Source organism: Pleurodeles waltl, chromosome 12 (assembly GCF_031143425.1).
Source record: "Pleurodeles waltl isolate 20211129_DDA chromosome 12, aPleWal1.hap1.20221129, whole genome shotgun sequence".
Lineage (NCBI taxonomy): Eukaryota > Metazoa > Chordata > Amphibia > Caudata > Salamandridae > Pleurodeles > Pleurodeles waltl.
The window spans coordinates 5,639,968-5,647,040 of record NC_090451.1 but is presented as its reverse complement, the minus strand read 5'-3'; the positions used below and the strand labels follow the sequence as shown (position 1 = coordinate 5,647,040).

The 7,073-nt window shown below is 46.9% G+C and overlaps 2 non-coding genes across 2 annotated transcripts; both read right to left on the bottom strand.

Annotated features, from left to right (window-relative positions):
* Positions 1 to 4,399: 4,399 nt before the first annotated feature.
* On the bottom strand, positions 4,400 to 4,470 carry TRNAG-GCC (transfer RNA glycine (anticodon GCC)). The gene has a single exon. It is a non-coding gene; the product is annotated as a tRNA-Gly (tRNA).
* Positions 4,471 to 5,450: 980 nt separating this feature from the next.
* Positions 5,451 to 5,522, bottom strand: TRNAH-GUG (transfer RNA histidin (anticodon GUG)). The gene has a single exon. It is a non-coding gene; the product is annotated as a tRNA-His (tRNA).
* Between the last annotated feature and the right edge of the window lie 1,551 nt (positions 5,523 to 7,073).

Below are 7,073 nucleotides of genomic sequence, written 5' to 3'. Positions count from 1 at the left end.
GTTGCAGACGTTTTTGGAGTTTAGCGGTGGTCCCAGCATACAGGGTGTCGCCGTAATCCAGGAGGCTAGTGACGAGGGCGTGGGTCACGGTCCTTCTGGTGTCGGCGGGGATCCAGCGGAAGATCTTGCGAAGCATGCGGAGGGTGAGGAAGCAGGCGGAGGACACGGCGTTGACCTGTTTGGTCATGGTGAGAAGAGGGTCCAGGATGGAGCCGAGGTTGCGGGCGTGGTCAGAGGGGGTCGGTGCGGTGCCAAGGGCCGTGGGCCACCAGGACTCATCCCATGCGGTCGGGGTGTTGCCGAGGATGAGGACTTCCGTTTTGTCTGAGTTCAGTTTCAGACGGCTGTCTCATCCAATCTGCGACATCCTTCATTCCATCTTGCAGGTTGGTCTTTGCGCTGGCGGGGTCCTTGGTGAGGGAGAGTATAAGTTGGGTGTCGTCGGCGTAGGAGGTGATGATGATGTTGTGCTTGCGTACGATGTCGGCGAGGGGGCTCATGTAGACATTAAAGAGTGTCGGGCTGAGCGAGGAGCCTTGCGGGACGCCACAGATGATCTCGGTGGGGTCTGAGCGAAAAGGTGGGAGGTAGACACTTTGAGAGCGGTTGGAGAGGAAGGAGGCGATCCAGTCCAGGGCCTGGCCTTGGATCCCGGTGGAGCGGAGGCGGGTTAATAGGGTGCGGTGACAGACGGTGTCGAAGGCAGCCGAGAGATCGAGGAGGATGAGGGCGACTGTTTCACTGTTGTCCATCAGGGTTCTGATGTCGTCTGTGACTGAGATGAGGGCGGTTTCAGTGCTGTGGTTGGCTCGGAATCCGGATTGTGAGGGGTCGAGAAGGTTGTTGACTTCCAGGAAGTTGGTAAGCTGTTTGTTGACGGTCTTCTCTATTACTTTGGCAGGGAACGGGAGGAGCGAGATGGGGCGGAAGTTCTTCAGGTCGCTTGGGTCAGCCGTAGGTTTCTTTAGTAGGGCGTTGACTTTGGCGTGTTTCCAGCTTTCGGGGAAGGTAGCCGATGAAAAGGAGGAGTTGATGATGGTCTGGAGGTGCGGGGCGATGATGTAGTCGGCTTTATTGAAGATGAAGTGTGGGCAGGGGTCCGAAGGGGCGCCGGAGTGGATTGAGTTCATGGTGGTTTTGGTGTCTTCAGTGTTGATGTGGGTCCAGGCGTTGAGGGTGATGGCTGGGGGTGTGGGTTCCGTGTTGTTCGGCTGGGTCTGGTGTCCGAAGCTGTCGTGGAGGTCGGTGATCTTGCAATGGAAGAAGGTGGCGAGGGAGTTGCACAGGTCTTGAGGGGGCGTGATGGCGTTGGCGTTGGGGTTGGAGAACTCTTTAACGATGCTGAAGAGTTCTCTGCTGTTGTGGCTGTTTTTGTCCAGTCTGTCAGTGAACACTCTCTACTCCCCTCTCTACTCCCACTGCACTGTCTCTCTTGTCACCGCCCGCTGCTTTACACCCACTGCACCCTCCCATCCACTGCTCTGCTCCTCCCCTGCTTCCCTTCTCTACTCCCAATGCACTGTCTCTCTTCTCACCACCCGTTGCTCTGCACCCACCACACACTCCCACCCACTGCTCCGGTCCTCCCCTGCTTCCCCTCTCTACTCCCACTGCACTGTGTCTCTTCTCACCGCCCGCTGCTTTACACCCACCGCACCCCCCCATCCACTGCTCCGTTCCTCCCCTGCTTCCCTTCCCTACTCCCACTACACTGTCTCTCTTCTCACCGCCCGCTGCTTTACACCCACTGCACCCTCCCATCCACTGCTCCGTTCCTCCCCTGCTTCCCCTCTCTACTACCACTGCACTGTCTCTCTTTACACCTACTGCAGCCTCCCATCCACTGCTCAGTTCCTCCCCTGCTTCCCCTCTCTACTCCCACTGCACTGTGTCTCTTCTCACTGCCCGCTGCTTTACACCCATCGCACCCTCCCATCCACTGCTCCGTTCCTCCCCTGCTTCCCCTCTCTAATACCACTGCACTGTGTCTCTTCTCACCGCCCGCTGCTTTACACACACTGCACCCTCCCATCCACTGTCCGTTCCTCCCCTGCTTCCCCTCTCTACTCCCACTGCACTGTCTCTCTTCTCACTGCCCGCTGCTTTACACACACCTGCATTCCTCGCTCATTTGCCCCCTCCAGTCTTCTCTTCCTGCCCCTGAAGTTCTGAACTTTTATATCAGTACTGGAATTCCACGAAGCCACCAAGGTCTGTTCCAGATGAACACCGATAGGCAGAGTGCCGCAGCCAATTCTGGCTTCCTTCAAGTTCTGTAGCGGCTGTGTCAGTTGTGGTTTGTGCTTATACAAGCGTATCACAAAAGTTCACAACGCTCTGTAGGGGTTGTTGCTCAGCGTAAACATGTCTCTGACATTACATAGGCAAGACAGACATGAATATTATGTCCGGTTGGACCAGAATTTACATTTGTAACTGATTAGTTCTTGCGTGCCTGGCCCTGTCCATTAGTATGTATATAATTTGAATTTGTATGAGTGTCCAATTGATTCCTCCATGTTTATTGTTCACATCGGCGCGATGCAGTCTGTTTGCATGTTCACAACTGTAAACGACCCATGGTAGTTTTGTGTGATATGAGGGTAAAATCTGAACCCTACGTATTGTGAGCTGCGCATTTAGTAAACCGGTCAATTAAGGTGGGCTTTGCGGCCACTGTGTGCTATGCAGTTTGTTGGCGTTATGCCAGGCATACTGTGTTCTTCTGGCCTTTGTTTTTAAGGATTTTTGCAGTCTCACACCTATCGTTCTAGTGCAGTCTGTCTGGAAGAACAATCTTGTGCAGCGTCTCTGTGCAAACCTGTTCGCCTTTTTGCACTATTACTGCATTGAAGAACCGGTTGCATGTCTTCGTGTGGTCCTATCATCACATCCCAGCTTGTTATTTGTTTGGGCTGACATTCATTTCTGTTGGCCATAAATGGTGCCTGGTGGGAGAACTGGTGAAGCCAAACACGAATCCTGCTCTATTGCGAGCATAACGAGAGGCTATCCTTTTTTTTCCTAATTTACAAGACAGTTTGCCTTAAACAGAGCGACTAATTACAACAAAGTGTGCTCATTGTCTGTAACTGTTCTGGCTGCAGTATCCTGGTGAAGCTTATTCTACACTGGGAGCCAGTTGTGTTCCCTTAACTGGTCCATGAGTTGACATTCGCAATCAGACAGATGATGCACACTGTGTAGGGATTTCTGGGATAGACTGCCACTATCATCCAGTTGTAGAAAAATGTGACACCCTCAGATTGTTGCACCACCCTCAGATTGTTGTATCTGTCCAATACTCGGTTGCTTATCAGAGCCATTTCTTAAGTTACTGGACTGCTTAATTTCAAAACTGATTTAAGGTAACAGTTGGAAAAAAGTACATCTCTCTCCACTGAAATACTTCCAAAAAGCAAGAGTGTGCTTTGTCTTTCTAATTACAAATTATCTTGAAAAGAGAACATGTCAGGTCACTTTTCTTTTGAAGATCTTCAGTGATGATCAGTAGTTTTCACAGAATCTCTGGGAAGAGAAATCACCGAGTGGACCTAATGTTACGTGTGACAACTTTATTAAGTGCAGGTTTTAAGCTACAACATTATATGCCCTGGGTCTCTTATTTTGGATTTTTTCCTAAATGTAGATTTGTTTTTCCCATCCTGTTAACCAGAGCTGATATCAGATTTTGGAAATTAAAAGATTGCCTTCGTATAATTGTATCTGCTCAGCCATTTCTCTGCTCAGTGCCATCCACACCTCCAGCTCTGACACATGAACCCTCGCTCTCATGTCTGGCATTGTAAGTGAGAAATTTCTTCAAAGCTTGTCCAGCTCAGAACATTAAGTTATCTCTTTGAATGCAATTTGTACTCCATGACTTCAGATCCTGCACCTATAAAACCTCTTTATTTTCATTTCATGACCTCAATTGGAGACTAATGTATGAAAACATAAATGTGTGTATTGAATAGCTTTATGTCCGGTGAGGGCCAGGGTATTTCTTGTTGTATCATATTATAATTTCATTTATGTAATAATTGTTACAGCGAACATTTCACAGAAATGTACACAATATATATTAGGTGAAAACTATAAATGTCACTTTATATCCCAGGTTTCTACATAACATGGCTAAAAGACATTGCCATTGACAAATCCAATAGCTCTTGCATTGCCGAGACCGATTGGCATTGCCAATGCTTGTCTATATTGGTGTGGAAGGTGCTCCTACATTTGCTGTCAACAATTGATTTGCTGGACTGCTCCCTTTTAAAATCAATATAAAATGAATATATTTATTGCCTGTGTCGCAATTATTTAGCTCAAGGCTGTATTCAGCTCCAGTTTATAATACTTCAAAAATGCGAAATAAAATTGAAAAAATAAGAGCTGCTGCATTGGCCGGGAATCGAACCCGGGCCTCCCGCGTGGCAGGCGAGAATTCTACCACTGAACCACCAATGCTTCGCATGCGTCCTTCCCGCCTGAACATCCTTGAAAAGTGAACCACAAAACACGAGGTGAGTTTGTCATGTAGTATGTCTCAGGTTGACAAGAATAGAACCGCCATACAGAAGCAGTTTAAACAGGTAAACATGGCGAGAACAATCACAGACATCACCTACAACAGACAGCGATGAACTGAACGGTTATGGCAGAAACAAATACTGTTTTCGGGAGAAAGAAGGAGGTCTTCTTACACTGACAATTCCAAATCTCAGCTGTGACATAAACCTCAAACACAAGTAGCTTTAAAGTGATCGCTGGAAGACCCCGCTTCTACTAAGGTTCCAATACACCCCCTGCGTAGTAAGACTTCTTTTAACAGAGCTGAGATTCACAAGCTAAGGTTCTCTCGATTAAACTGCATATAAAATAAACAAATGCATCCAATGCAAGTAATCAGCTGCGGAGAAGAGAAAATGATTAAAACTTGCAGTGGGTTTCATTTCGAGACAACCAATGTGGTGACAGAAATTGAAAACACTATACCTAACCACTGGATAAACAGAGATCGGCGGAGACAGTTTATCTGCATGAATACATAATTTCCACATCATCCACCATCAACTCAATAAAGCTAAAAATCTTCAGCCCCAAACGGATCAATAGTATTTTAACTGCTGCCCCTGCACTTCTGCTTTGCAAGTTAACTGGTCGGTGTATTTCAAACTGAGAGGAAGAGGTAATTCCTTCCTTTTCGTGAATAATGTCTACCGCTGCTATCCACGAAATTTGTTTACATAACAGATTCTTGCCCCAAGCTAGTAAAACAAGGATCTAAACAATTGGCATGACTGCTCAAATAATATCGAAATATGTATTCCCTAATGCACAAGCACCTCTAACGGTTTCAGAGCGCACTCTATCAACCCTTACCCTCCAGATACTTTTAAGGTGTGATTTAAAAACCTCACCAACTGCCGTGACATTGCCACCCGCAATGCCGTGACTCGGATTCGAACCGAGGTTGCTGCGGCCACAACGCAGAGTACTAACCACTATACGATCACGGCGAGCTACTTGGGCTCTGGAGCATCTGCTCGCTCGTAGCTCTGATAACCTGTAACAAGTCCTATTGATGTTCTCACTGTTTCTTTCTGTCATAGGCTGGAACTACCCATGCCCGCCCCTGGCATGCATTACTCATTCATGCATCCAGGGGTATTATACACAGAACCAGGAAACCATCCCATTCCTTCCCATCCACCCAACCCTCCTGCCTACTCCTCATCAAGCATTTCATGGACGGGACAGACCGACAGTCACGGGGAGAAGCGCGAGCCTTTTACTAAATCACTCGAGTAGAAAGAGGACAGGAAACAAATGGGGGACTAGAAGGTGAACTCTTAAGAAAGGGATGAAGGGCTCAGTCCTGGTGCGTGTTGATTCAGACATGTTTTTGCTGGATGAAGTTCAAGCGCTTATCATTTGGTGTTACATTCCACACTCCATCAGTCTGCTCATGCCGAAGCTAGATGACTCCATTAAATCCATAAAATAACGCCAAAACCAAGAAAGATATATCCATTTTCTTAGGATAAAGCCCAATGTCACCCAAAATATAAGTGCAAATAATGTCTGTGCAGGCACAGGCAGCACTGACGATTTACATGCCGTTCCGTGACCCAGAAGGTGAAGTTCAAATTACAAATTCTTCATTTGTCAAAATATTATTTTATTTCTTAAAGCTTCACGGCGTTCGTGAAAGCTCTTTCCTCAACTGCATTACAATTCTAAACACTTAAATATAAGGTAGCCCTACTTTCTTATTTAAAAATTATTGATTTCTAATTGTGAATGAGAAATTTCCTAGCTAACGTGAAGGAAAGTTTCAATTCTATTAAGGACACGGAGGCGAGGATTATGCAGAATCTTTCTTCACTTTTAATGACAGCAGGTTCAAAGTTAACAAGAAAAACTACAACTCCCATGAGACCCACTCCCATGGCAACCAATGTCCAATCATACTGCCGTCCAACCGAATGTATATATATCTCCATGCCGTGACGTTCTTCCTCGTCTTCACTGCGAACTGACGCGGACCGCCACTATGTTGTCGCAGGAGTCACTCCTAAGAACAAAGTAAATATTAGTAGGTAAGCAATCGAATCCGTAAAGTCGACCAAAATCATACAAAAGAACTCTTAGGTCTCTGACTGATAAAGCAACAAGCTCATATTACCAAATGAGGCAAAGTACATGACATCGCAATTTGAATATACATAAGGAAAACTGAATATACCACCTTGCAACGGATAAAATTCGCTCTGGGCGGGCGCCATGGCCACCGTGGCGGGCGGGATAATCCTCGCCTCCGTGTCCTTAATAGAATTGAAACTTTCCTTCACGTTAGCTAGGAAATTTCTCATTCTATGTCAGGACCGGAGGCGAGGATTATGCATGTTCAAAGCTTACTCACCACCAACGAAGCGGCTTCATGAATAGGTTTAAAATAGAATTTTTTAAAAGTCGACTCGGAGGACCAGTCAGCCGCATTCATAATGTCCTCTAACCTGCCACCGACGTGGATAGCTTTAGAGGCCATGGCACCACGGGTGGAGTGA